The following is a 27489-nucleotide window of genomic DNA, read 5'->3' on the forward strand; positions in this document are numbered from 1 at the left end:
GATGGAATGGGACAGGATAACCAGAATCAACATCCCCATTTGTAAAGGGGAAAATAAGAAGAAACAGAGCAGTCACCAGGCAATAACAATTTTGAAATTCTCCTGGGCAAACAGTGATCATCCACTGTCTTAGGGTGGGAAAGGCTCCTTGATCAGTCCCTGGTTCTCCCTGGGAGTAGCTCCCCAGCCCACTGTTCTTCTGGCCCTTGAATCCAAGCTTTGCAATGTCTTTTCTTCCCATTATAATTTTTGTAAAAATTTTAATTGACAAATAAAAACTGCTATGGTATATGAGGTGTTTTGAAATATGTATACATGTGGTATGGCTAAATTTAGCTAATTAACATATGCTTTACCTCAGATACTAATTATTTTTTGTAATGAAAGCACTTAAACTTTACAGTCTCAGCAATTTGGAAGAATATCATACATAGATATTAACTCTAGTTACCGTGTTGTAAAATAGATATTCTGAACTTACTTCCTCCTAGGTAAAATTTTGTATCTTTTGACCAACATCATCTCAACTACTCCACATCCCTGTAAACCTCTGGTAACTGCCATTCTACTGTCTACTTCTATGAGTTCAACCCTCAATATGGTTTGGCTGTGTCCTCACCCAAATCTCATCTTGAATTGTAGCTCTCATAATCTCCACATATTGTGGGAGGAATCTGGTGGGAGGCAATTGAATCATGGGGCTGGGTCTTTCCTGTGCTGTTTTCGTGATAGTGAATAAGTCTCACGAGATCTGATGGTTTTAAAAAGGGCAGTTCCCTTGCACACACTCTTGTCTGCCACCATGTAAGACATGCCTTTGCTCTTCCCGTGCCTTCCACCATGATTGTGAGGCCTCCTGACCAGTGGAACTGTGAGTCCTTTAAACCTCTTTCCTGTATAAGTCACTCAGTCTTGGGTATGTCTTGTAGTAGTAGCATGAGAACTGACTAATGCAACTCTTTTAGATTCCACATGAAAGTGAGATCTTTTGATATTTTGTCTTTCTGCAACTGCGTTACTTTGCTTAACATAATTTCCTCCATGTTTATCCATGTTGTCACAAGTGACAGGGTTTCCTTGTTGTTTAAGGCTGAATAGTACTCCATTGTGTGTGTGTGTGTATATACATATATACACATATATATGTCTAGACACATATATACACATATATATGTCTAGACACATATATACACATATATGTGTCTAGACACATATATACATATATATGTCTAGACACATATATATACATATATGTGTCTAGACACATATATGTACATATATGTGTCTAGACACATATATATGTGTATATATATGTATATATACCCACCACATTTTTCTTATCCATCTATCTATTGAGACACTTAGGTTGATTTCATATCTTAGCTATTGTGAATTTTGCTGCAATGAACATGGGAGTGCAGGTATCTCTTTGACATATTGATTTCATTTCCTTTGGATAAATACCCAGTAATGAGATTACTGGAACATACGGTGGCTCTGTTTTTAATTTTTTGAGGAACCTCCATACTGTGTTCCATAATGGTTGTACTACTTTACATTCAGACCAACTGTGTGCAAGGGTTCCCTTTTCTCAACGTCCTCTCCCACACTTACCTTTTGCCTTTTTAATAGTAGCCATTCTAGGCTTGGCACAGTGGCTCACACCTGTAATCCCAGCACTTTGGGAGGCCAAGGCGGGTGGATCACCTGAGGTCAGAAGTTCGAGACCAGCCTGACCAACATGGAGAAACCCTGCCTCTACTGAAAATACAAAATTAGCCAGGCATGGTGGCACATGCCTGTAATCCCAGCTACTCAGGAGGCTGAGGCAGGAGAATCACTTCAACCCAGGAATTGGAGGTTGCAGTGAGCCAAAATCACACCATTGCACTCCAGCCTGGGCAACACGAGTGAAACTCCATCAAAAAACAAAAATAGCAGCCATTCTAACATGTATGAGGTTTGGACATATCTAAGGGAGCATTGGACACAAACCCCTTCTTGGGGTACACACAGCTTTCTCTGAATGCTTCCTAATCATAGTCAATTGGGGGCTTCTGGTAGCAATCTTCAAAGAAGGCCCCCTAATAATCTCACTGTGTGTTAATGATTCTGTATGCCTCTTCCACATTGTGTCAGAGTTTGTGTGACCAACAGTATATACACTTTTCAGCCACACAATGTAATTCTATACAGCCATTGACAATAGTGTTTTAAAACTATCTGAGGATATCCAAATTTGTTTGCAATTTATTTTTTGGATGATAAAAGGCAGGTTACAAAATGCAGTATTCTCTGATTAAAAGTAATTGACTCTGATGATGGAATTAAGGCTGATTTTTAGTGTCTTGTGTATGCTTTCATTTTACACATTTTGTATAATTAAGGTTATTTCATTTTTTTTCAGAAAGTAATGTTAAGTATTCCTTCAATGAATGTTCAGGATGCAGAGGAATTCAAAAGTCAGATGCTCTTTGAAATATATTGGTGCACATAACAGCCTGTCTGTAATTCTCTTTTTAATTGTCAAACATGCATCACTTTAAAACCAATATTTTATAGTATCAGTTTTAATTTTACTTTATCATTGTATATGAAATGCTGTTCCTTAACTTTAACACTCTAACATTGCGGGGAAAGAAATTGGAGTGTTTTACATGATTTAAATTTTGGCCACTAGTGCAAAAGCACTGTCCTGGATACTGACCCTCACACCCTACAAGAGAGATGAGATGCTCTCTTCCTACATTGTCAAATGTAAGGCAATAGATTTTCTAAGTGGCCCAGCTGCCTTCCAAACCCTCTGGTCAGTGGGCCAGGCAGCCTGACAAAGCTCAGTACACAACACTTCAGCCTGGGAGCTCCTTTGCAAGTCATGAGACACATCTGTTTTAACACAGCTGAGCCCTTCCTGGGCTGTATCTACAAATTCCAGCACCAGCAGTGGGGGGCTGGTCCTATTCATATTTGCAAGGCTTTTGCTGGATCCATTCTGCAAATTCCCAGGGCCAGGCGATCTTGGTCCTTTGCTAGTCTGTAGTTCTTGCAAATCCTGATGTGCAGCTGGCCCTGATCAGCCTAGAAAAGATGTCATGTGAATGTGTCTCCACACATGCCAGCACTGTCAGTGAGGCATGCATGGGGCCATACTCATGTGACATCCCACATGTCCCATTGAACAGAGCCCCTCAGATGTCAGGGGGATTTGCTTTTCAGGGTTGTCTGAGGGGATCCAAATAGCATCAACTTACGGAGCTTGAGTCTTGAACTGATAGAGCTATAAACAAGACTTAAGGAAGATGGAAGAAAAAAATTCTGCCTTATTGCAAGTAAAGATTGTCTTGGGAAATGTCACTTATATCTGAACAATCAGAATCAGCCAGACTCATCCAGCAGCCACAGGTCATTTTGGGCCAGAGCAGCTTTCCTGGGCAGGGCAGAGGCTGCTGCACCTCAATATGGACTAAAAAATAAATGTATGCTCCCTGCAGGAACTCAGTCCAAGAGGGAGAGGAAAAAGAGGATGGAAAGGGTGGAGACCCACAGGCCACCCCAGGGAGGAGCAGGCCCTAACTGCAATGTTTACTCTACGGAGAGATCAAGGCACTGAGCAGAGAACCTACTGATGAGGAGAGAACAAGGGTCTGGGCTTCACTAGGCAGGACTTGCCCTGTTTCTTCCTCTAAACTCAGAGCTTCTCAATTCTGCCGTGGAATTATGTCATTCCTGCCCACCAGGAGGTGAGAGAGTGAGGGAGCAGAGAGGAGCCAGAGCATTAGCCTCGTGGTGCTTTCAGCCTGTGGAATAGAACTTCTGGAGTGGGGAAGAAGTACACTCCTGCCCTGTAATTAAGGGTGGCCCAAGTATTTTCTTAATGAAAACAGAGAACTGGGAGTCAGGAAGCCACGGTTCTAACTCATATTCTGGGCCTCCGTTTCCTCATTTGTTGTTTGTTCCTACATTTAAGGAGTATTCATCTTGGACCAGGCATTGTTATAAGTGGAACTTGGGTTAAAATGATGAATATAAGAGCTGAGTGTAGTGACTCACACCTCTAATCCCAGTGACTCAGGAGGCTGAGGTGGGAGGATCAATTAAGGCCAGGAGTTAGAGGCCAGCCTGTGCAACAGAGCAAGATCCTGTCTCTGCAAAAAAAAAAAAAAATTAAAAATTTAGCAAGGTATGGCAGAGCAGGCCTCTAGTCCCAGGTCCTTGGGAGGCTGAGGTGGGAGGGTCCTTGGGCCTGGGAATTTGTGGCTGCAGGAGCTATAATGGCGTCACAACACTCCAGCTTGGGTGACAGAGACAGACCTTGTTTCTAAAACATAAATAAATAAATAAATAAATAAATAAATAAATAAATAAATAGTCATAGTTCAGTCCTTCTCCATGAGGCACAGGAGAGGAGATGGCCATGGAAGTGCTGTGATTTCTAGAACGCTTTTAACCTTCAATTCTACGTATCATGTAGCAGCCATCACAGTGGGTGCAGCAGCTCTAAGTCAAGGAAAAGATGGAGCTGCTTCTAAAACTTCTTCCTAATAAGGTTTTTAGCCTTTGGAGAACAGCTTTGACTCCAGACACAGAAGTCTCAAGTGTCTTCTCTTGAAGGCAGAACCAATATCAAGGGTATGGAGAGGATGAAGATGTTCACAAAACTATGAAAATGGAGAAGAGGTGTAGAAGTTGTGGATGGCGCAAGAGAAGGGACCAAGGAACAGAAACAGAAGCTACTATTTGTGAGAGCCACATTGTTCCTGACACACGGAACTCCTAGCATTTAAGTTGCCAAATGACTCACATCCCCGCAGTTTGGGAGGCCAAAGCAGGAGGATCGCTTGAGCCCAGGAGTTTGAGACCAGCCGGAGCAACATGGCCAGACTCCCATCTCTAAAAAAACACTGAATTTTTTTAAGTTGCTAAATGAATTCCAATCATAAAAATAACTTGTTTAACATATTTCAAAGGCCTCTGTCTGATCTCAAAGTCTAAATGAAAGGTGGCTTATAAGAACAGGTACAGTCTGATCCTACCTCCCTCTTGTACTTCCTCCTCTTGAAGTCCATGATCCAAAAGGGCCACATGTCTTTCCCTTCCCCGGGCAAGTAACAACTTAACTTTCTTCTTCTTTTTTTTTTTTTTCTTTCTTTTTTTTTATTTCCATAGGTAATTGGGGAACAAGTAGTGTTTGGTTACATGAGTAAATACTTCAGTGGTGATTTGTGAGATTTTGTTGTACCCATCACCCGAGCAGTATACACTGCACTCAATTTGTAGTCTTTTATCCCTCATCCCCTTCACACTCTTTCCCCGAGTCCCCAGAGTCCATTGTGTCATTCTTATGCCTTTACATCCACATAGCCTAGCTCCCACTTATTAGTGAGTACATCTGATGTTTGGTTTTCCATTCCTGAGTTACTTCACTTAGAATAATAGTCTCCAATCTCATCCAGGTTGCTGCCCATGCCATTAATCCATTCCCTTGTATGACTGAGTAGTATTCCTTTTTATATCTATATACCACAGTTCTTTATCCACTTGTTGACTGATGGGCATTTGGGTTGGTTCCACATTTTTGCAATTGCAAATTGTGTTGCTATAAATATGTGTGTGCAAGGACAACTTGCCTTTCTTCTGTATGTGCCAAACTTCCTCTCTGCTGGGAACCCTCACCACCACTCTTCTGACCCGTAACCTCCTTTTAAGTTGGTTGCTTCCATTCATACCTTAGGAATGTACTTAGTAACTCTCCTGGGAAGCCTCTGCTGACCTTCCTGAGAATGCCTGAGTCCTCTCTGCACCCCTCACAGCCTACCCAGGTCCTCGCATGGCATCCAGCTCCTCATTCGCTGCATCCTTCGTGATCTTGTGAGTCCTGCGAGGATGGGGCCAGGCCAGGGCTGTCCTATCCTTCACTATACTCCAGAGCTTGAAAAAAAGAGTGAATCAACACAGATTTGGTGTTTCGTGCCTGAATTTTAGGCATTTTACTTAACCTTTAAAATAAGGCTGGAATTGGGGAAATGGGAAGAACCATGATTAGCCCATTTCACAAATGAGCAAACTGAGAAGAATAGAGTGTAAGTGGCAGGTCTGAGTTTAAAGTTTATTAATGTTGGGCACGGTGACTCCTGCCTGTAATCCCAGCACTTCGGGAGGCCAAGGCGGGTGAATCACCTGAGGTCAGGAGTTTGAGGCCAGCCTGACCAACATGGCAAAACCCCATTTCTACTAAAAAATACAAAAAATAGCTGGGCGTGGTGGGCGCCTGTAATCCTAGCTACTCAGGAGGCTAAGGCAGGAGAATCACTTGAATCTGGGAGTGAGGTTGCAGTGAGCCGAGATCATGTCACTGCACTCCAGCCTGGGTGACAAGAGCAAAACTCTGTCTCAAAAAAACAAAAAACAAAAGTTTATGAAGATACGGGGCAAGAACTGTAATGTGATCTTTTGCGATTCCCACTTGTTCACCATACCCACCTTCTGAGAAAGTGAGAAAGAAATAAATAATGTTCAATTATCCCAAGATCATCCTACAGGGTATGGAAATAAAATCCCTCAGATGCTAACTTCCTTCGCAAAAGTTAGCTTTAAATGTAATCAGTTCATTTAAACATGAAAGCTATATATATATATATATATATATATGTACTACATATACACACACACACATAAAATTGCACACACACACACATACATACGCGTGTGAGTGGATACCATATATTTACAGTATAATACATATGATTTTGAGCTTTTCCTACAAAGTCCTATAGCTCCTTGAGGAGCTTTGACATTTTACTCTGCTGAGATTTCACACTATGTTCTGCTCAGAGTAATACATTTTGCCAGATTCACTTTTAAATGCTACCTATGAATTTTTTAATGTATTTATTTGGTGGCATAAATTCTAATCATTTTAAAATTGGCAACTACCTGTCACTGGGTAATGTTAAAGTAGTAGCCAAAGGGACATTTCAAAACAGTGCATTAGCCTAAGTCTCATTCCCTTTGTTTGCTGAGAAAAATTGGTATGCACACTATGCGAAAGATGGTATGTCCAAGTACTGTGCCAGACTCTTAAGACACAGTTTCATTTCAATCTTACAAACTGCCCTTCATGGTAAAGATTATTCCCATCATTGTACAGAAAAAGAAATCAAGAACTGAATTTAAGAGGTTAACGTGCCCCATGTTTTATAGGCAGTATTTGGCAGAATTGGAATTTAAATCCAAGTGGACTGTCAAGTCCATGCTCTTTCCTTTTCTTTTCTAGAGTAGATCATGCAAACTTGATTGTGCTTTGTTCATGGTCCAGACATCAAGTACTTAGATCTATAAAAGAAAAAATTATATGGAGAGAAAATTGTTGGGAGAATACCCAAAATGGGGTTCAATTCCCAGATCTGGACTGCCCCCACTAGTTGACCTTGAGAGCATTAACGGTGCTTCATGTACAATGAGGCTATTTGCCCAGAAGGGCAGCTAAATCAAGATTGATTTGTGTGGGCTAAGCTAGGTTCTAAGCTGTTTTCCTTCTCATCCTGCCATGCTACCTTAGATAACTGACTTCACTTCTCCGGGTTTCCTTATTCACATCTACAAAAGCCTGCACCTGGAATCCAGTGATCTGCAAAGTGCCTTACTGCTACAAAATTCCATCAGTTTTAGCCCAGAGCAACATATCGTTTATTGTTGTTGTTATTAATTTTCTTCTTACCACTGAGTTTCAGTTTTTACTTTCTTCCATGTATCTCTTTTGTACATCCTCAAGTCCACCAATTAATGAAGCATTTGGTCTTTTTCTATTCTTTAAAATAAACACAAGTACATGTTCAACCTGTTTGCAGGCACTCAATCTATTGTGCTGCACAGCACTTTTGAAAAATATGCTTTATCTTAAACTCATGTCTGTTTCTGAACACAGACACGTACAGATGTGTCTTTCCCAGGCAGCAGGAGGTGTTGTTCATGGCCAACCTTTTTGGTAGCTGTCACCATGATGGCCTGTAAGAAACAGATGAACTGACGGAGAGTGCAGAATTGAATGTTTTGCTTTCCTTTTTTTCAGTTAAAGGGGAAACACATCATTTAGACCATTCTGTTGAGCTGTAGATCTTTTCCTGGTTGGTTTTCTTGTTGTAATACATATTGATGTTAGAGAGGAGAGAGACAGAAATGGCCAAAAGGAGGCTGATAACCAACTAGAAATATTTCTACCAAGTGGTTATACCTTAGAGGGATCATCAAGTTTTAGTGTCAGTTCCTCAATATTTACATTTGGAAACTGTTTTCTCAGGTGATCAGTTTCAAGAAGACTGGAATTTTCTAGCCAAACAAATGAGGGATTGGTAAAATAGCTGTTGTTTACATATTTATTGACACCTACATGGGCTGAGGATTCTGGTAGGTGTAGATATACAGTGTAATTCACAGGTGTAGTCTTTGGGTTCAAGAAGCTTCAGGATCAGACAGGATACAGACAACTAGATAGAAGTCAGCAATGCAATACGATGCATACACCATTGCTTAGAGACAAGCTGCAGAGAGCTGTGAGGAGTTCATTTCTGCCAGAGCCTAAGGTACACATGCAAAGAACAAAATGAAACTGGAAAAGTTGAAGATCTTAAAATTTCTAAAACATGTAAAGAGTTTGAATAGGTTGGCACAGTCAGGTCTTCATTTTTGAAAGGTCTTTCTGATTACAGCACGGAGACCAGTGAAGACCGACGCGAAGGAGGGAGAGAGCAGTCCAGGTGTTATGATGGTGCCCCAGCTTAGCAATTATTTCAGCAGCAGAGACAGGGAGATGTGGACAAGTAATTACAAAATAGAATTAATGAGACAACGGAACGTTTTCTTATCTGTGGAGACGGAGGAGGAGAGAAATGTCAGACACTAACCAAGTTTGAGACTGAAATACATGAAAGGGACTTTGTAAAAATCAGTAAAATAAATAAAACAAAAGAGGGGCTGACCCTTTGGGGTTTTCCCTTCCAAGTTACTGGTACTCTTCAGTTCATTGATCATTCATTCACACATCCATTCAATAGTTATTTTTAAGAACATATTACGTTTTGGAAAACAGGACGGAAACAAGCTTTTGCCTTCCTAGAACTTACATTCTAGTGGGAAAGCATATGAAAAGAACAAATTAAAAACAAAATATTATATTAAAGAGGTTTAAATACTGTGAAGAAAAAATACACATGGCAAGAGTGATGGTATGGTGGGCTGGGAGCCGCATTCGGTAAGGATGCTTTTGTGGGGCTATCATGGAGTAGAGCTCTGCTTTTCCTGAAACCAAGAGCCCTGGGCAGCTGGGTGTGTAAGCTTAGTGGGAGCAGAGACAAAGGAGAGTGGGAGTGGATGGTTTGCTGTAGTCCTGAAGACCCAGAATAAACCATCTTTATCCTTTCACTGGAACCTCCTTCCCTCAAGACCAGAATTCTCCTCTTCCCTTGTCCAGACCTTCCCTTTTTTTGACTGCTGGATGCACAGGACAGAGGGGTTATTTGCAGGGCAAACCTTGGCCAGGGTTCAGTGGAGCTCACCCTCATCCATCCTCACACAAAATAACAGTCCCACATATTGAGACTTTACTACATGACAGGTCTTGGGGAAGGCTTCATGTCTGCTAGCTCTTTACATCTTCAAACCTATCCAGGGAGGTTGATTTTGAGCAAGTTATTTCAACTTCTGGAGCTCCAAATTTTTTGTGTGCGATACAGGCATAGAGATGGCAAATAGGAAGTAGACCAGCAAGGGACTGAAGGTAGGTTTTTCTGATTCAAAAATCTGTTTTTCAATGGATAAGGGTGAACATTTCAGGCTGGAGTGTACAAATAATTATATTTAGCCCTCTGAGATTTTTTTTTTTAAACTTCTTAAAAGGGCTTATAGAATGAGCCCTTTCCCCTCCCACAGTGCCAGGCAAATACCAGATGAACATTCCAACTGAGTTCCAATGTCATCTCCTCTCCAGGCCTTGCTGGACCTCTATAGGATAAAGGTCTTTCATCTACATCTTTAAGCATCTTGTCCACGTCGGTACCATAGCAGTCATCTGGGAAGGCAACGGGCACAACCCTGTTCGCCTCTGTGTCCCCAGCTCCTAGCAAATGGCTGGAAACAATGGGCTCACTGAGTTGGTTCAACGAATAAATGGGTTACATCAAAGCTCTGCCCGCCTGAGATTGCCCCTACTCTCCCTGGTGACTTGCCTATTTCTCCCCTTTATTCAGTGAATCTTTGGAGCACATCCATGGCTGGCTAATCATTTTCCCTGTCGGAGTGGTAATACACATTTGTTTTCGCACTCAGAGCATGACTTTATTTCTGAACTCAAGAAGCATCTATATCCACCTGTGTATGGCTATCTGCAAACTTACTGTCATCCCAATCTGAAATGTATAGAAACTAAAATTAATGTATGTATCTGTCTATCTTGCACCAGAGGCCCTCACAGCATCTGGGAGTCTTTTTAATCTTTCTTCTTTGAGTACACAAATTTGAGACTTGATCTAACACTTTATGTTTTTAAAAAATCAGCTTTTATCCTGTGTTGTTTTTTTCTGATTGAAGAAAAAAAAAACTATCTGAAGATCAAGCCTCTCTGTCTGCTCTGCAGAACAAATACAGTGACTTTTTGTGTTGTTGTTGGCTCCAGATTGTGGGCCTCTCTTTCATCTTGTGATAAATCTAGAGTTTTATGTTCTCTCTTCAATGGATGAAGTGAGAGAATCTTACAGAGGATCCCCATGGGGATCTGGAGGAGGCCATACTGCATAGAGAGACTTAAAACTCTGTGTGTTTGGAAGGAGAAGGAGAGGAAAGCAAGGTCACACTTTTCCATTCCTCATGTGTGTGCTGGCCATTGTGCTAGGCTAAATGATATCTGTTTAACCCATTCAACAACCCTGCCCGGAAAGTATGTATAATCTTAGTTTGACCCTACAGTAACTGAGGCTGAGTAGGTTTAGGTAAGAGGTCTACAGCCACAGAGAAGGCATACAAGGCGAGGTTTTTATTAGGCACCCGTTAGGCACTGCTTCTAATCCTTTTTCATTTCTGCAACTGCCTCAGTTACCAGTTCTGCATCCACACAGACCAGCTTCAAGGTGGTGCAGACTGATGGCACCTCTATTAGGCCTAAACTGGGTAGTTTCTCCTCTATCCCAGGCATCTCTGTGGTCTAGGGGTGCCCTGCCTGTGTGACCTGGCCATGAGGCTGTGGGTAACTTTGATGAAGGTGCATGGAGCTGGCCCTCAAAAGGGTTGCTGCTTTCTTTCCCAGGAACGTGGTCCCAAGGTTCATTCCATGGGACTTCTCAGATTGTGATACAGGATTGGGTAACCAGTTCCCATGCCAGTGGTCAGCATCCCATGAGCATCTTCTACTGGCTCCTCCTTCCTTCTCTGTTCACTCTTGTCTATCTTGTCTGCTCCCTCGGACCACATGTCCCAGTAATGCCCTCACATTTTGTAAGTTTAATCTCAGGCTCAGCCTTCTAGGAAACCCAGGCTGAAACAGAACTCAAACCCAAGCTCAGAATCCATGTTCTTTTTAATTGTCTAGTATTTCCCAAGCTTGGTCATCCTTTTTGTCCCTGGGGAGATTTAAATAATACAGAAGTCTGCACCTTCCTCTAGACCTAGTAATTCACATCGTCAAAGGAGTGCTAAAAATATATGCTCTTTTTCATTTGGTTTTACTGTGTTTTGCTTTATTGCCCCATAAACTCCGGAGATGATTCCTACACAGAATCAAGTCTCCTCATCCAGACTTTAATGGGTTCAGGCAAGGTATAAGTCTAGGTCCCTTTCTCTTTGCTATACTCTGAATATCTAGCACACTCTGGGATCATAGCAGACACACAAGTAAAAATGCCTTGCCCTTTGCCTCCAAGTCTTAAAAAAATGTTGTCGATATGAATTTAACTTAATGATGTCTTCATAAAAGAATACAAAATCTTACTTCCATTGGAGAACAGCTTTCTTAGAAAAGTCAGAGAGTCCATCCTCCAAAATCTTGGTCCCTGGATCTGAATTACTTACCAGAATGCTAATCATTACCTCAGGCTTAATTCTCTCCCCAAAGTTAGGAGCCCCATGAGAGGAGACCCAAGGGTGGGAAGTGTAAGACACTATATATTAATTGACTTCTTTGGTAGCATAAAAGCATCATAAATTTTTAATTCCCAAGCTCATAAAGATCATGAGCTTGGAAATTAAAAACATATGCTTTAATGTCAAGTGCATCACATAGAAACATTTCTGGGTTTTAGTTTTCTCAGTTGTCAAATGAGAATGGAAACATTATGTTGTTAGTGTAAGAATAAAATGAGTTAATCTTCGAAATTCCATTATAAGCCATAATCTGATCTACATATGTAAGGATTTTGCAAAAGAACTGAGAGTCTGTAAAACAGGTAACACATCTATATGGCCAAGTTATTTTGCTCTTCCAGAAATCTTGGAAAATGCAATTGACATTTTTCTACCATTATGTTGCTTAATCTGGGACAGAAGCAACCTTTGTGTTTTTACTCACTTTTTTTTTTTTAAACTTTGAAAGTTAAGACCCGCCACAGTTTTTCATCTGACTACTGTGCTATCTCATAGGGGGAATGATTAAAATATGTGCCAGGAACTCTTGTAGGCCATTCTGTCATCATCTTCAGAAACATTTAAAAATGGTCTTCTGTGTGCTTTCCTTAAAATGGTTGCAATTTTGTTGAAAGCAGCATGATCTTGAAAATGAAAATTATTTACTTAACCTTGACCGTACAATGATTCGTATGTCAGGAAATGGTGGCTCTGCAGACAATCTGTAGTTGTACATTTTTATGGACAAATTGTTAGCTGGTCATTTCTAGTAGGTATAGTAACATAAGTCCCTAGGCAGGTTGTTTTTCTTCCTTTCTTTAATACACAAATTGCCAATAGCTTTAGCATTTTGATTCAGAAAAATACCTGTGAATTTCTTGGGTCAATAAAATCATAAAATTTAGGCAGGGGAGTTTGATTTATCATAATTCAATTCAATCAGCATTTACTGAACAACTTTCCTGTGCCAAATTCTGGGACACAATTGCTGAAAAAAATAACTGGTATAACCTTATATGTGTATAACAGTTTAAAACCCTTTAGTTGCCTTCAAATACATCACCCAACTTAACCCTGACAACTGTTTTGAGAGTTAAACAATTGAAGTGTTATGCATGTTGTATAGATAGAAAAATTGATGTTTAGGGCAGGGGGAATTAAAATGAGTGGATCAAGTATGATATCTCAAATGCTGTACTAGGCACTAACATGCTTAATTGTCTCAACAAACCTCTAGTGTAATTATTTTTGCTATTCCCATTTTATTGAAGAGAAAATTAAGTCTCAGTGAGATTCAAGTATTTGCCCAAGGTCACACAATTAGAATAACCCCAGGCTATCTGACTCCAAATGTCAGTGACTTTTTATGCCAATGGAAGTCATCAAAATGATGTATTAAAAGTGAAACAAAGAAAGCCACCAAACTCATTCATATGCTACTTAGAAGCCGAGCTGCTTCTGAAACAAATGTGCTTAGAGTCCTGCCCCAACACTGGTCCCTCCCATTATGGGGATGTGATTGTCAGTTCTTTTGCTGTACTCTTTGGCATATTAAAACCTAGCTCATTTACATCACTAGAATCTGGCAGGGGTTCATTCATCACTCAATATCAATTCCATCCTCTCTCTAAAGAGCACAGAATCATTTTTAATATAAAAATATTGTATAATTCATAGTCATTGCAAGGAGGTGTCATTCTTTGCAGAACAATCTGTCTCTGCTTATGCTTTAAGGGCTGAGAGGTGATGTCAAGGTCAAAAGACTTGGTGGTTGCTGTCCATGGACAAGCCACTTAACCTCTCTGAGTTCCAGTTTCCCCTGCAGTACACTGAAGTTACAGGACATCAAGCTGATACCTCAGAAAGATTATTTTGCCTCTTGGAGCTACAGTCCCATGTCTGCAAAATGGGGGAGGGGAGAAAGTGACCAAACTGGGTCACCCTGAAATCTCACCCAACAGTAAAGTGGAAAGAGTGCTGATGGAGAAATGGAGCAAGTTGATATAAGGAGATGGGGACACTCAAAAATTTATGCCAGCTCACTTAATAATTTGATCTAGCAATGTTTATTCATACCAGCTGTCTTGGGCAAGTACAAGATCTAAGGCTGAGGCTGCAAGTGTGTTCCAGGAATTGTGTGTAGCTCTAGATGACAGGGACATGCCAGGCTCCATCCTGATCATGACACTGTATTCATTTGCTAGGGCTGGCATCGCAAAGTGCCTCAAAATGAGTGGCTCAGACAATGGCAATTTATTTCCTCACAGTTCTGGAGAATAGAAGTCTGAGGTCAAGGTGCTGATGAGTTGTTTTCTTCTGAGGGCTTGTAGGTGGCTCTCTTCTCCCTCTGTTGCACCTGGCCTCTTTGTGAATCTATATCCCAATCATCTCTTCTTCTGAGGACCCCAGTCTTTGGATTAGAGCCCAAGCTAATGACCTCATTTAACATGAATCACCTCTTTAAAGACCCTATCTCTAAACAGTCACATTCTGAGGTATTAGAAGGACTTCAACATGAATATTTGGAGGTCACAGTTTAGCCCATAACAGTGGTGTGACCTCAGAAGAGGAACTTACTGAGTCTTCATTTCCTCATCTGTAAAATGGCAATTACGATTCTCAGATTAAAGTTGTGTCATCAATTTTAGTAATGATGTACTTTTAAAAGCTAAATACAATAGATACAATAAAAATGACTTCTTTCTATGACTCAGGGTGGGCTGACAGAACCATGCCCAAGCTCAGTGGATTTCCATATTATATGCTTATCTCTCACTCATTTTCCAGGGCAGATGGCTCTCCTCCAAGCAGTGATTCAGGAATCCAGCCTCCTTCTGCATCTTGTGATAACCTCATCTTCAAGAAGTAGCCTCCAGGAGTGCCCTAGGAGGAGAAGGAAGCATGAGAATGCCAGAAAGACCCTCACACGCTCGCTTTCCATTGGCCCAAACTGGCTGTGTGGCCCGCCTTGGGGCATGGTGTCCTGAAAAGGAAGTCCTTGGGTGGGAGTTCTCTTCCCAGCAACAATTCCGCATTGTGAAACAGGAGAACAGATATTTGGAGCAGGTAGTCATGTACATCAGTCAGGGCCCTCAAAGGCAATGACAGACAGCAGGCACGCCCAAACTGGGGATGCACAGAGCCTTTAAGAAAGGAAGAATTTGCAAAAGTTTGGGCAGGTTTTGAGAAAAGCACACAAGGAATGGGTGGCGTGGAGGGGCCTCGCCATTCTTAGGCTTGAATGAGCCAGGGGAGGGGTCGATCTCAGGACCCAGGGGAAAGAAAGGGCTGTCTAACAGGAAGAGTAAGAAGTCCCTGGTTAACATCCTCAGCCATCATGACCATGCAGAAGGAAGCCAAGTGAGACCCCCACCATTGTCCTTGGCCCCATCCAGCCTCACGCCTCCTGTCAACTGGGTCCCCCTCAGAAGCCAGAAGCAAAAGGCTCATTGAGACCACATGTGCTGGGTCGCCTTAGGGTTCTGGGCAGAGGGTGGAGAGTGGACTGAAGGGCAGATAGGAGAAATGCTGTGCAGCACATATGTTATTGTCTGAAACAGAAACAAAAATGACACTGGAAGTTTTGGAGGTCTCCTGGGGCAACTTTGTTACTGCTTTTAACTCCCTACACTCTCCTTTCTAGGAGAAACAGCAGGCAGGCAGGTGAGCAGAAGTGCTGGAGAGTGTGTCCTGCCATTGTGGAGCTGGCTTGAAATAGGTGTTGACTGGCTGAGGGGATGCAAGTATTAAGGGGCTTCTTGGTGTTTCCTCATTTCCCACAAAACCGGACCTCCTCCTCAGGTCCCACCTGGTTCCACTCACCCTCCAGCATCAGAAAGACTCCCCCCAAAATCAGAAATTTCAACTCCAATTTAGAGAAAGGAAGGCAAATGATGCACTCCCAAGGTTTCCTATACCAAGAGCCATGAGGGTCCCACAGAATTTGTGTTAATACAAATTGCACGCTTCTAAGTGCGATGTATTAGGCCCACTCCTCAAACATTTATTATGTGAATCTTCTCTTTCCCCTCACACTTTTTCCAAATAAGGAGACAAAGCATGCGAGAAGCTAAATAGCTCATTCTGAGGTTTCTGAGCTGGTTAGTGGTAGAGCTGGAATTCTAATGCAAAGGTCTTGCTTTGTTTTCTGCACCTCTCCACCCCCCAAAACACACACACACTCCAACACTCACACTCCCTCACACACTCACACATTGTGATCTCTGGCTGTCCAAGAATTATAATTTCTTTCTAATTTTTATCAAAGTTACTACCACCTAATAATAGAGCAGTTTCCACCATAGTTCCTGACATATAGGAAGTGTTTAAAAATATAATCTCCTTCCCTTCATTCCCTCTATGTCCAGACTCTCTCAAACACACACACTCACACACACATGCACACACACAATGCACATATACACACACATATACATGCACTCACATATGCATACACACACATGCACATACACGCATATACGCACTCACACATGCATACACATGCACATTCACACATATGCACACACACATACACAATCGCACACACACACACAGCAGTCTTGAGCTGTACAAGAATCATATTGACTTCCTGCTTCCCCCCAAAGCGACATCCGTCTGACACCACAGCAAGGGAGGGGAAAGACTCTGGCACTGCCTCCCCTCTGCTCCAGGGTAAGAAGTGAAATGGACCCTCTGTGGACCAGGCTCTCTTTCCAGGCCACACCGCACCTGCCTCACTGGATGCTCTTGATGTTGTCAATGCATTCTCCATCCTGTGAGGTGGCAAGGTCTGGAATGAAGGAGTCCATAATCCCCATTTCTGAGAATGAATCTTGAGATTTTGCTGGGTTAATTCCCATGTGTTAGGATCCCTAGTCCAGCCTATTAACCAGGACTAATTAATAGTTATCTGTCTGGACATATCCACCAACTCTGTGGAACTGCAGAGGGCAAACCCATGTCTTCACACCCATGGAACTTTTGCTTGGAAAGCCCGTGATCAAGGTCCAGGTACCTTTAGGATCAACAGAGCAGGTCTTGCTCTTGCTTTCTCTTCCTCTCTCTTTCCCTGCCTTTCCCATGCCCCCTACTTTCATCAAGGAATCAAAAAGAAGGTAAAAGAATATTTAGGTGAAGAAGAAATCAACACAATGTAAGTGGCTGCCATTTCCGAGGATGCTGCGGTTCATGTCATGTGGAATGTTATTGGGGTTTCCATCTAAAGCAAACCTCGTTGGGTTGCTCTCAGTCAGGTGATTCACCGTGTTCATCTCAAAGGTGATGAAACTACAGGTCAGAAAACTTCAGTGACCTGTTCAAGAGCCCACAACAGGAATACCAGGAATACATTGCAGGTCTCCAGGTTGACCTGAAGTTTTTCTCTCTAACTCGGCTTCTATTTGCGTGGCACAGTGACAGTGCAGTAAATGGATCAGCCCCCAGTAAGGAAGGAATGGAGGAAGCCCAACTCTTTAAAGGGCACAGATAGGCACCACAACAAAAAAATGTGCTCCTTTAAAATCCAAATTGTCATTCCTTTGGATGAGGAATTGGCCTAACAAAAATGTATGTGGACATTTTTGCTGCTATTGCAGGGAAAAGAAATTATAATAATTAAAGTGTCATGGATCAAATCTGACAGCAATGATGACAAGAGTTACTTTTAGCTACAAATGAAGAACACATGTAATTAGAAGTAAAGTGAGATCGATAAAGGTTATACAAACCCCAGCTGGAAAAAGACTCTGGTATTAAAAAAGCAATTAGTAAATGAGCAAGCACATTAATAAGGCAAATATTTATTTTTAGCAGATCCTGGAATCAGTATGCTTCAAAATCAAAAGGATCTACAGTTGATGATGAAATAAAACTGTGGGCAAACATCTCCAGGGAGGCAGCAGATTTCTTCAACTGGTTTCCAAAATATGGATATAATGGCATATAAATGGACCCACTTTTGAATAAAAATGTAACAATTATGATGGCATTGTCAATAATAATAATAATGTAGGTATATGTTTCATTGTAAAGCACTTTCACAAAAGCAGCCGGTTCCAGGTAATTTTTTTTTAATGTGCTTCCATTCTTCCTTCATTCTTCCCTACCTTTCTTACTGGTCATGTTACTGGCACTTTTCGGGGGGAGGGGCGGGTAGAGGCAGGGTCTCACTCTGATGCCCAGGCTGGAATGCAGTGGCGCAATCTCAGCTCACTGCAACCTTTGCTTCTCGGGTTCAAGCTATTTTCCTGCCTCAGCCTCCAAATAGCTGGGATTACAGGCACACACCACCACACTCGGCTAATTTTTTTGTATTTATAGTAGAGGAGGAGTTTTGTCCTGTTGGCCAGGCTGGTCTTGAACTCCTGGCCTCAAGTTATCCACATGCCTTGGCTTCCCAAAGTGCTGGAATTAACAGGTATGAGCCACTGCACCTGGTCATTATTTGCACTTTATGCCGACCTCTCTTGATAAACAGGACAGACAGGGTTCTTACCTTCACAAAGCAAACATTCTGATGTGTGTGTGGGGGGGTTAGAATTTAAACAAATAATTACTTAAGCAAGATTTTTTGTTTTAAATTATGACAAGCAAAGAAGTGTTCAAATGATAGACACTAAGGCCAGGCGTGCTGGCTCATGCCTGTAATCCCAGCAATTTGGGAGGCCAAGGTGGGTGGATCACGAGGTCAGGAGTTCAAGACCAGCCTGGCAAAGATGTCTCCAGTCTCTACTAAAAATGCAAAAATTAGCCAGGCGTGGTGGCAGGTGCCTATAATCCCAGGTGCTTGGGAGGCTGAGGCAGACAATTGCTTGAACCGGGGAGGCGGAGGTTGTGGTAAGCCAAGATCGTGCTGCTGCACTCCAGCCTGGGTAACATAGTGAGACTCTGTCTCAAAAAAAAAAGAAAAGAAAAGAAATGATAGACACTAAAGAGACACTAAAGAGTCAGGGTCAACTGTGAAGGCACCCAGGAAGGGCCTTTCAAATAAGATCACATTCAACCTCACAACCAGCCACGGAAAGATCATGGGGGTATCTATATCCTTTGGCTGCTGTAACAAAGTATCACAAGCTGGGAGGCTTAAGCAATAGAAATGTAGTGTTTCACAATTGTGGAGATTAGATCGGAGATTAAGGTGTAGATGGTTCTCTTCTCCTGAGGTCCTCATATTGTCCTCTTTCTGTGAATTTCTCTCTCTGAGTCCAAATTTTCTCTTTATGTAAAGAATGTGGACATGTAAGATTAGAGTCCACTCTAAAGACCTCATCTGAGTTTGATCATCTGTAAAGACTCTAATTCCAAATAAAGTCGCATTCACAGGTACAGGGGGTTAGGACTTCAGTGTCTTTTGGTAGGACATTATTTAATCCATAACAATGAGTCACACGTATTATGAAGCAAAGGAACACAAAGAGCCAAGGCCCCAAGGCGAGAGGGAGTTAATATGCATGTAGTTTTGAAACAATAATCCATGCAATAGCACTCCTTCAAGTGTACACATGCCTTATACACAGAACTAAGGATGTAGTGGAAGATCTCCAACCTGAGTTTAGAGACCTTGTGTCATAGACCATTTGCACTTCAAGATCCTGGACAAGTCTCTTTGCACTCTGCAACTTGCCCTCACTCTCCAGAAAAGAAAATGAATAATGCCCTCCTCCTAGAGATGCAAAGTGTAAATGCACATGAAAGTGCTTGTTACCCATTCAATGCTTTACAATATAAGAGAATATAATATGGAAAAACTCTATATGGATAGAAATTGATTACAAGCCTGTCTGGTTCCTGTTAATGATCTGGAAGAGTAGAGTGTGTTTATATAAACTCTGGTACAAGACTCAGCACTGCCTCCTAGAGAGCTCTTGGTTACACCTGGAAATACCCACCTTTTAAATTTGAGGTCTCAAAGCCCTGTTAGAGAGACAGCAGGCCATAATGATAAGGGCTTAGCACCTGGAGCGAGGAAGACAGGGTTGAATTCTGGCTTCACCACTTATGCAGCAGGTGACCCTGGGTGAGTCCGCTATTTCTCCTAAACTGTGGGAGAAATAGTAGTGCTTACTTCATACAGCTGTTACGAAAATTAAATTAATGTTGAGAGGTACATAGATTAGTTCCTGCAACAAAGTACTAATAAGAGCTTGAGAAATAAACATTCTACCTTCTTTCCTCCCACATAGTCTGCTTGTTATCATTAACAGTCATTCTCTTTGGTTCTATTTTGCGTTATTCTCCTTTTTCATTTTGGCTAATCACCTAATTATTTCAATAAGAAAATGCAATCAAATAAGAATGAACAAAACATCTATGGCTTACAAAATGATCGTGTATATACTCTCTCATTAACTCACACTCCCTGATTCAAAGTAAACAAAACAGTGCAACCAAGGTGAGCACTAAGACACTAGGGATGTTGGCAAATCTGTTCTGAATGTCTGTGGTGTCTGGATGCCTGGGGAGCCTGGGAACTAGATTCTGAATTCTGGTATTGAATCCAACTTCTGATGTTTTCAAACTGTGCCATGGAAAGATAACCACTTCCCACCAAAACAGAATAACAGCTAATACTAAGTGTGTTTACTGTGTGCCCCACACCACTCTCAGGGCTTTACATACAGGAACTCATTTTGTCTTCAAGAATTCCTATGTGGTAGGTACTATGATTTATCTCATTTAAATGTGAGGGGACAAAAGGACAGAAGATTTAGTAGCTTGTTGAAATGGCGCAGCTGGGAAGTGTTGGAGCCCCTTTCTACTGCTTAATCTTTAAGATTGTGAGAGGACTAGATGAAATAATATTCAACATAGCATCTAATATTGCATTTTCAGAGATGGCTACAGCAGTATGTTCCATTCTACATGCTGTGCTGCCTTGTGACCTGGTCATGTCCTCATCAAGAGCTAGAGACACTTTTGCCTTTTTTGAAGCTGGGTTGACCTTCTGACTTGTTTGGAATAAACAGAAATGTATTAGAAGCGACACTGTGTAGCTCTAATAAGACTAGATTTGAAGCTTCTGGTTTCACCTGCTTGGAACACAACATTTTGGAAGCCAGCTGCCATGCTGTGAGGAAGCCCAAGCAGCCACATGGAGAGGCCACATGGAAGAGGATCAGGATGACTGGACAGCAGTCACAACTGAGCTGCCAGACAATGGCCTGTAGCACCAACTTCTAGTGATCTTTGTGCTCTAGTCAATTCTAATCAGAAAACAAGGATTACCTGTTCAGCCTACAGAATCATGAAAGAAAATACACTGTTACTGTTGTAATCCACCAAGTTTTGAGATAGTTTGTTTCTGCAGAAATTAATAGTCAAGATTATGCCAATCGTTTAGTTAGTAGTTGATAAGACATAGCCCTGATTATTGGTTTTAGGTACGTTAATGAATTGGCATTACAGACTAGTGATAAGCTACCCAACTTCTTACAGCTTGCAAAGTAATGAGTGAAGGCTCAAACTCTGGTTTTCTAACTTCAAAGTCTATGTTCTTTCCTTGACACCTGCATTTCTCAAGTGTGATTCCAGATCAGACTGTTTCTCATCCCTGTTATCACCCTAGTCAACACAAGCATCACCACTCCCCTGGGCTGCAGCAACAGCCCACAAACTCATCCTCCCAGTTTCCAAGTCATTCTCAGAGCTGCCAGGTTGATCTTTTTAAAGCGTAAATTGGATGATGTCACTCTCCTGCTCAGTGCCATCTATATTGAGAATTAGGTCCCACACTGCACAAATCTGGCCCTGTCTGGCATTCTGTGGCTCCTGCCAACCTCCCCCTCACTCCCTCTGCCCAGCCTCACAGGCTGCTGCTCTCTCTGCCTGACCCACTCCCCCACACCCTTAGTTCCAGTCTCCATCCAAATGCCACCTCCACAGTGATGCTCCCTGGACTCCATTAACTAAAGCACCCTCTGAACCCCAGTCCTCTCCTCTTCCTGCTTCTTCGTCTTTCTATTGCTCATCACTATTAAATTCATATCTTTGTGTCTTATGTTTTACATGCATATAAAATATATATTCATTTTCTTATTTACTCTGTTTTTGAGTTTGATGGAGAAAGAAACTTTGTTCATGTTTTAATCATACATCTCTTACTGCTTAGAATAGTAACTGCCTAGAATAAAGGGAGCTATGGTTTCAGCATTTCCTAAATACTTTTGTGTGGTCTGTCTACGCTTTGGCTTTGGTTTGGAGTTCCTGATTAACTAGCATGCAGCAGAAATCTCTGTATTCTCGCTGTTGTCTCTTCAGTTCAAGTGGGTGCTTTGTGGGCGTGGTATATCCCAGGGCTTGTGTGAATGTGGCACTGGGTACCCACTATACACACACTTTTCCCTGTTCAATGATTGACTGGCTGACAGTCATTATCACAGAAGCCTTTGTTTTCCCTCTCTCTTTGGGTCATCTCTTATCACTTTAATAAGGAAGGACAGGGCTTTGACTGTGCCATGACCTTAGTAAGAGGCGAGCTTGGTCTGAGATCTGAGTAAGTACTTAGTTCCCAGTCTAGTCTATCAGAGCAAGTTCAGGATGATGGGAGAAGAAACGATGAAAGACCTGAACGGTCCTGTTACAATCATTTTAGGTGGAGAAACAGGCTTAGGCTCAGCGAGGTTCTGATGTGCTCACAGTTGCACACTTAGTCATCGGGAGAGCTAGATTCGAACGCACAAGCTTTTGCAAGTCTCCAAAGCCAATCCTCTCAAAGGCTGTACTTTCAGCCACCACCTCCCGGGCAGGAAGGTCTGCCATTCTCCCTATGACCTGCAGAGTTCTTCAGGACATCTTCCGGAAGTGTTTCATCTCTCAGCTATAAATTCGGTGCAATTTTTTGTTAGGCCATTCCGGATTAGATCTTATACAACTACGTTCTTCAGTACAGTATCCATTAGCCACAGGTAGCTACTAAGCACTTAAATGTAATTAGTTCAAATTGATGTATGCTATTAAGTATAAAATAATACTAGATCTTGAAGGCTTAGTAAGAGAAAGCAATGTAAAATATCACATTAATAATTATACTGATTACATGCAGAAATGATAATATTTTGGATAACATGAAATTCATTATTAAAATAGTTTTACCTGTTTCTTTATATAGGTTTTTAATGCAACCACTACAAAATTTTAAATCTCATATATGGCTCAAATTTGTACATTACATTGGATTTCCATTAGACAGCACTGGAAAGCAATACTACAAGTTCTCACTCATAAGTAAGAGCTAAATTATGTATACACTTGGATGTAGAGTATGGAATCACAGACAGTGGAGACTAGAAAGAATGAAGGGATTGGAGAGGGGTGGATGATGAGAAATTACTTAATGGATACAGTGTATTTTATTTGGGTGATGTAGACCCTGAAAGCCTTGACTTCACCACTACCTAATCAATGCATGTAACAAAATTGCACTTGAATCTCATAAATTTATACAAACAGAAAAAGGCAGCACTGTTATAGAATAACTATCTTTATTCTTATTCCATGATCATTCAAACAGTAAGCCATACATGTCATATACATATACACCTCATACACATACATGTATACATACACCCATGTACATATATATACATGTACATATACATACATATATGTATAACATACATACCTCACATACACCGCATATACAAAGTCTATCCCCGGTTTCCCTCTGTGTTCTCCTCTTCATCTTATAAAACATCCATTTATGCCCCATAAAAAGCCACCCCAGGCACCCTAGACATATGGCACCACTGCCGTGTCCAACTTATGCATATAGTAGAATATACCTCCCTACTTTGCTCACACACTATTTTCTAAAGCTTATGACTTCTTCACTCATGGAAATCTCATATGCCCTTTAAAATCATGCAGAATGCTGCCTTCTCCATGAAGCCTCTGAGGGTTTCTTCAAGATAATCCTTTATAACCAAAGCAGTTTACTTACTCTTCTCTCAAAACAAATCTTTTTTTAAAATATTTTGCCTCTTGCCTCAAATATCTATTACTGTGTGTGCCTCTCATACACTTTTGTCGCAACTTGAGCATAGGAAGTATTTATCCAACAAATATTTATTGGGCACCCAATATGCCTCAGGCATCCCGTTAGCTCTGGGATTACATTAAATAAATAGAAAAATAAGTACTTTTATTTTCTTTTATTCTCACTCTTATTTTTTCTGATGCTAAAATGGGATTGGAAGTGCAAGAGACTTACTGGAAGAAATGCTCACGAAGGATAAAGAGGGCAAGAGCAGGTGCAGGTAGGAAGACCCTTAGACTATGACACAGATGTGACACCTGTAAAAGGAAATAGGGAAAGGAAGAATAGACAGAAAGAGCCTCAGACCTCAGAGCCACGCAGAGGAAGTCTCAGCCAGGTGTCAGTAAGGCATCTGCTATCGTTTGAATGGGTGTGTCTCATCAAATTTCATATGTTAAAATTCTAAACCCAAACCTGATGGTATCAGGACATGGTGCCTTTGGCTGGTAATAAGGATGAAGCCCTCATGGATGGGTTCATGCTCTTATAAAAGAGGTCAGAGAGAGACACCACCCCACACACATCATGCCTTCCACCATGTAAAGACAGAAAGATGGCACTGCCTGTGAACCAGAAAATGGGCCCTCACCAGAAACAGAATCTGCCAGCACCTTGATTTCAGACTTCCTAGCTGCCAGACCAGTGAGAAACAAAAATCTGTTGTTTATAAGCCACCCAGTCTATGCCATTTTTTGTTAGAGCAGCCTGAATGCACTATGGCAGCATTTTTGAGCCAAAGTCACCTGTTGGAAGAGGCTTCCACTGTAGGGCAGGAATGGACCTATACTAGGAACCTGACCATGCTCAGTATTCATCTGAGAGCAGCCCCGGGGAAGTGTGGCCTGAGTGTTTACGCCTCCACCTGGGGAAGATCTGAGGATGCAGCAGGTTTGGCTGAAGGAACAGTCTCTTCGCAGTACGTTCTCTTAAAGGGATATCTAACTGGGGGACCTCCATGACATACAGCCCACTTCTTTTCATAAAAGATCCAGGTGACTTAAAATGTGGCTCACAGAGTAATAGCATCGAGGTTAACTCCAGGCTTCAGAGTCATAAGATCATGAGTTTGAACCTCAAATGACTACTTTACAATTGTATAATCTTAGGGAAACAAGCTCATTCTCTAGGCTTCAGTCTTCATCTGTAAAACAGTTGTTGAGTGTTGTTTGTTTACTCAAATGCCTCACTGGGTAGCTATATAAAATAATAAAATGCATATAAATCATAGAGCCTACAACATCATGTTTCATTGATATTAGTAATGATACCTATTATTGTTGCTATTGTTGTCATTGTTTAATTGTTTGGACCCTGAAATATCAGAGTGTAAATATATACACGAAATCCATCAGAGAAAATGAAAATAAAATCCAGATATGCTAGTGATATGGATAAACCTTATATTTCCTGGCAGTCTTTCTTGAAAGGGAAATATTAGCTGTTACTTAATTCTAAATCTCCAAGAAGAAAATATCTCTTTCCATACTGGAAATGCAACATTTTCAGCACTAAAATCGGGATGATATTTTTCACAGCGTATTCAATGGGGACAGGAACTTATTTATCCTACATTTCCCTTGGGCCAGGTTGGTGCATCTCCCAGATTCTGTGCTCAGTAGAGGTGGGTTAAGTTGATCTGAGAGACGAGAATGCCATTCCAGAGCCATAACTGTGTTTCCCTTCCGTAGAAATACAGGAGCTTTGAGACAGCTGTTCAGGTATCAATATATTTGAGAAAATAGAAACATCCTAGAATAGTTAAGCCTCTTATTTGTAGTATCATGAGCACTCTAGGAGCTTTCTGGAGAATTTCTGGAGATCACTAGGAACTTGTGGATGGAGGGAGGTGAAGATGCTGACCTTCGACCCACAGAGATCTGTGTTTCAGTGCCAGTTCCCTCCTTTCTTCCCTTTACAGATTGTTGGGAATATATATGTCCTCCCTGAGCCTGTTTCTCCATATGCACAATGTGGATAATTATACCTTGGCAGAAGTGTTAAGAAGATAAAGCATTTACAGGAAAAGAAAAAAGAAAAAAAAATAGAACAAAATTGCCTTAGTTTGGGTTCCCTTGGGAGCAGACAGACAGGGAGGGATATGAGGGCAAGAAGTTAATTTGCGAGATGAAAGCAGGAAACCCAGATAAGGGGGTGTTATAAGTTTAATTATGTCCTGCCAACATTTATATGTTGAGTGCCTAATGTCTAATATTTCAGAATGTGACTGTATTTGGAGACAGAGTCTTTAAAGAGGCGATTAAGTGGTCATCCGGGTGAGCCCTAATTCAATATGAGTGGGATCTTTATAAAAAGAGGAAATGAGGACACAAAGATGTGTACAGAATGAAGTCCATCTGAAGACAGGAGGAGAAAATGGCCGTCTACAAGCCAAGGAGAGAGATACCAGAAGGAATCCACCCTGCTGACACCTTGTTCTCTGACCTCTAGCCTCCAGAATTGGGAAAGAATAAATTTCTACTGTTTAAACCTCCCCGTCTGTGCTACTTTGTTAAGTCAGCCCTAGCAAACATATACGGGGAACAGAGAACTGCCACAGGCAAGTTGATATGGCTTGGATGTTGGTCCCTCCAAATCTCATGTTGAAACATAATTCCCAGGATTGGAGGTGGTGCCTGGTGGGAGATGATTGGATCATGGGGCAGGTCCCCAGGGTGAACGGGTCCCCAGGGTGAATGACTCAGCACCATCCTCTTGGTGATAAGTGAATTCTCGCTCTGAGTTCACATGCCATCTGGTTGTTTAAAAGAGTGTGGCACCTCCCACCACTTTGCTCCCACCCTCACAGTGTGACAGGCCTGCCCCCCCTTCACCTTCCACCATGATCGTGAGCTTCCTGAGGCCTCACCAGAAGCAGATGCTGGTGTCATGCTTCTTGTACACCTGCAGAACTGTGAGCCACTTAAACCTCTTGTCTCTGTAAATGACCCAATCTTGGGTATTTCTTTATAGTAACACAAGAATGGACTAATATACAAGGGAAGGAGGCTATACTGGGTCCACTGATTAGCATGGGACCAACTATAGCCACTAGCTTCAGTCCCACTGAGAACAATAGGTAACTGTATATAGTTATCTCACCCTCAGGGTGGAGAAGCTGGGTGCCCACCCAGCTCCATCCATCACTGGTCATGGCATCTGCCTGGGAAAATAGCTCCCTGGCCTGCCACACACTGTCAGGCTGAGCAGTTTCTGAAGTGTAGAGCCTCCTCAGGCCAGAGCACTAAAAATCCTCGCAGCCATGGAACCTATGAGTGCCCAGGGTATTGGGACAGTATATCTATGGCATCTTCTACCAAAATACTTAGCAAAACCTAGTTACAAAATATGGTAAT

At 41.7% G+C, this 27489-nt stretch overlaps 1 long non-coding RNA gene across 2 annotated transcripts in view; it reads right to left on the reverse strand.

The window, feature by feature from the left end:
- The window catches only part of LOC131381752 (uncharacterized), a 96671-nt gene that overhangs the window by 58016 nt on the left and 11166 nt on the right, over positions 1 to 27489 (reverse strand). Inside the window, exons 2-3 of one of the 2 annotated variants that reach the window (XR_009210662.1) lie at positions 19992 to 20142; positions 14882 to 14988 (exon numbers count right to left, since the gene is read on the reverse strand). This is a non-coding gene — a long non-coding RNA (uncharacterized LOC131381752). The remainder of the gene's footprint in view (positions 1 to 14881; positions 14989 to 19991; positions 20143 to 27489) is intronic. The other variant, XR_009210663.1, reaches the window with a different exon arrangement.

Source organism: Hylobates moloch, unplaced genomic scaffold (genome assembly GCF_009828535.3).
Source record: "Hylobates moloch isolate HMO894 unplaced genomic scaffold, HMol_V3 SCAFFOLD_17, whole genome shotgun sequence".
In the NCBI taxonomy this organism is placed as follows: domain Eukaryota; kingdom Metazoa; phylum Chordata; class Mammalia; order Primates; family Hylobatidae; genus Hylobates; species Hylobates moloch.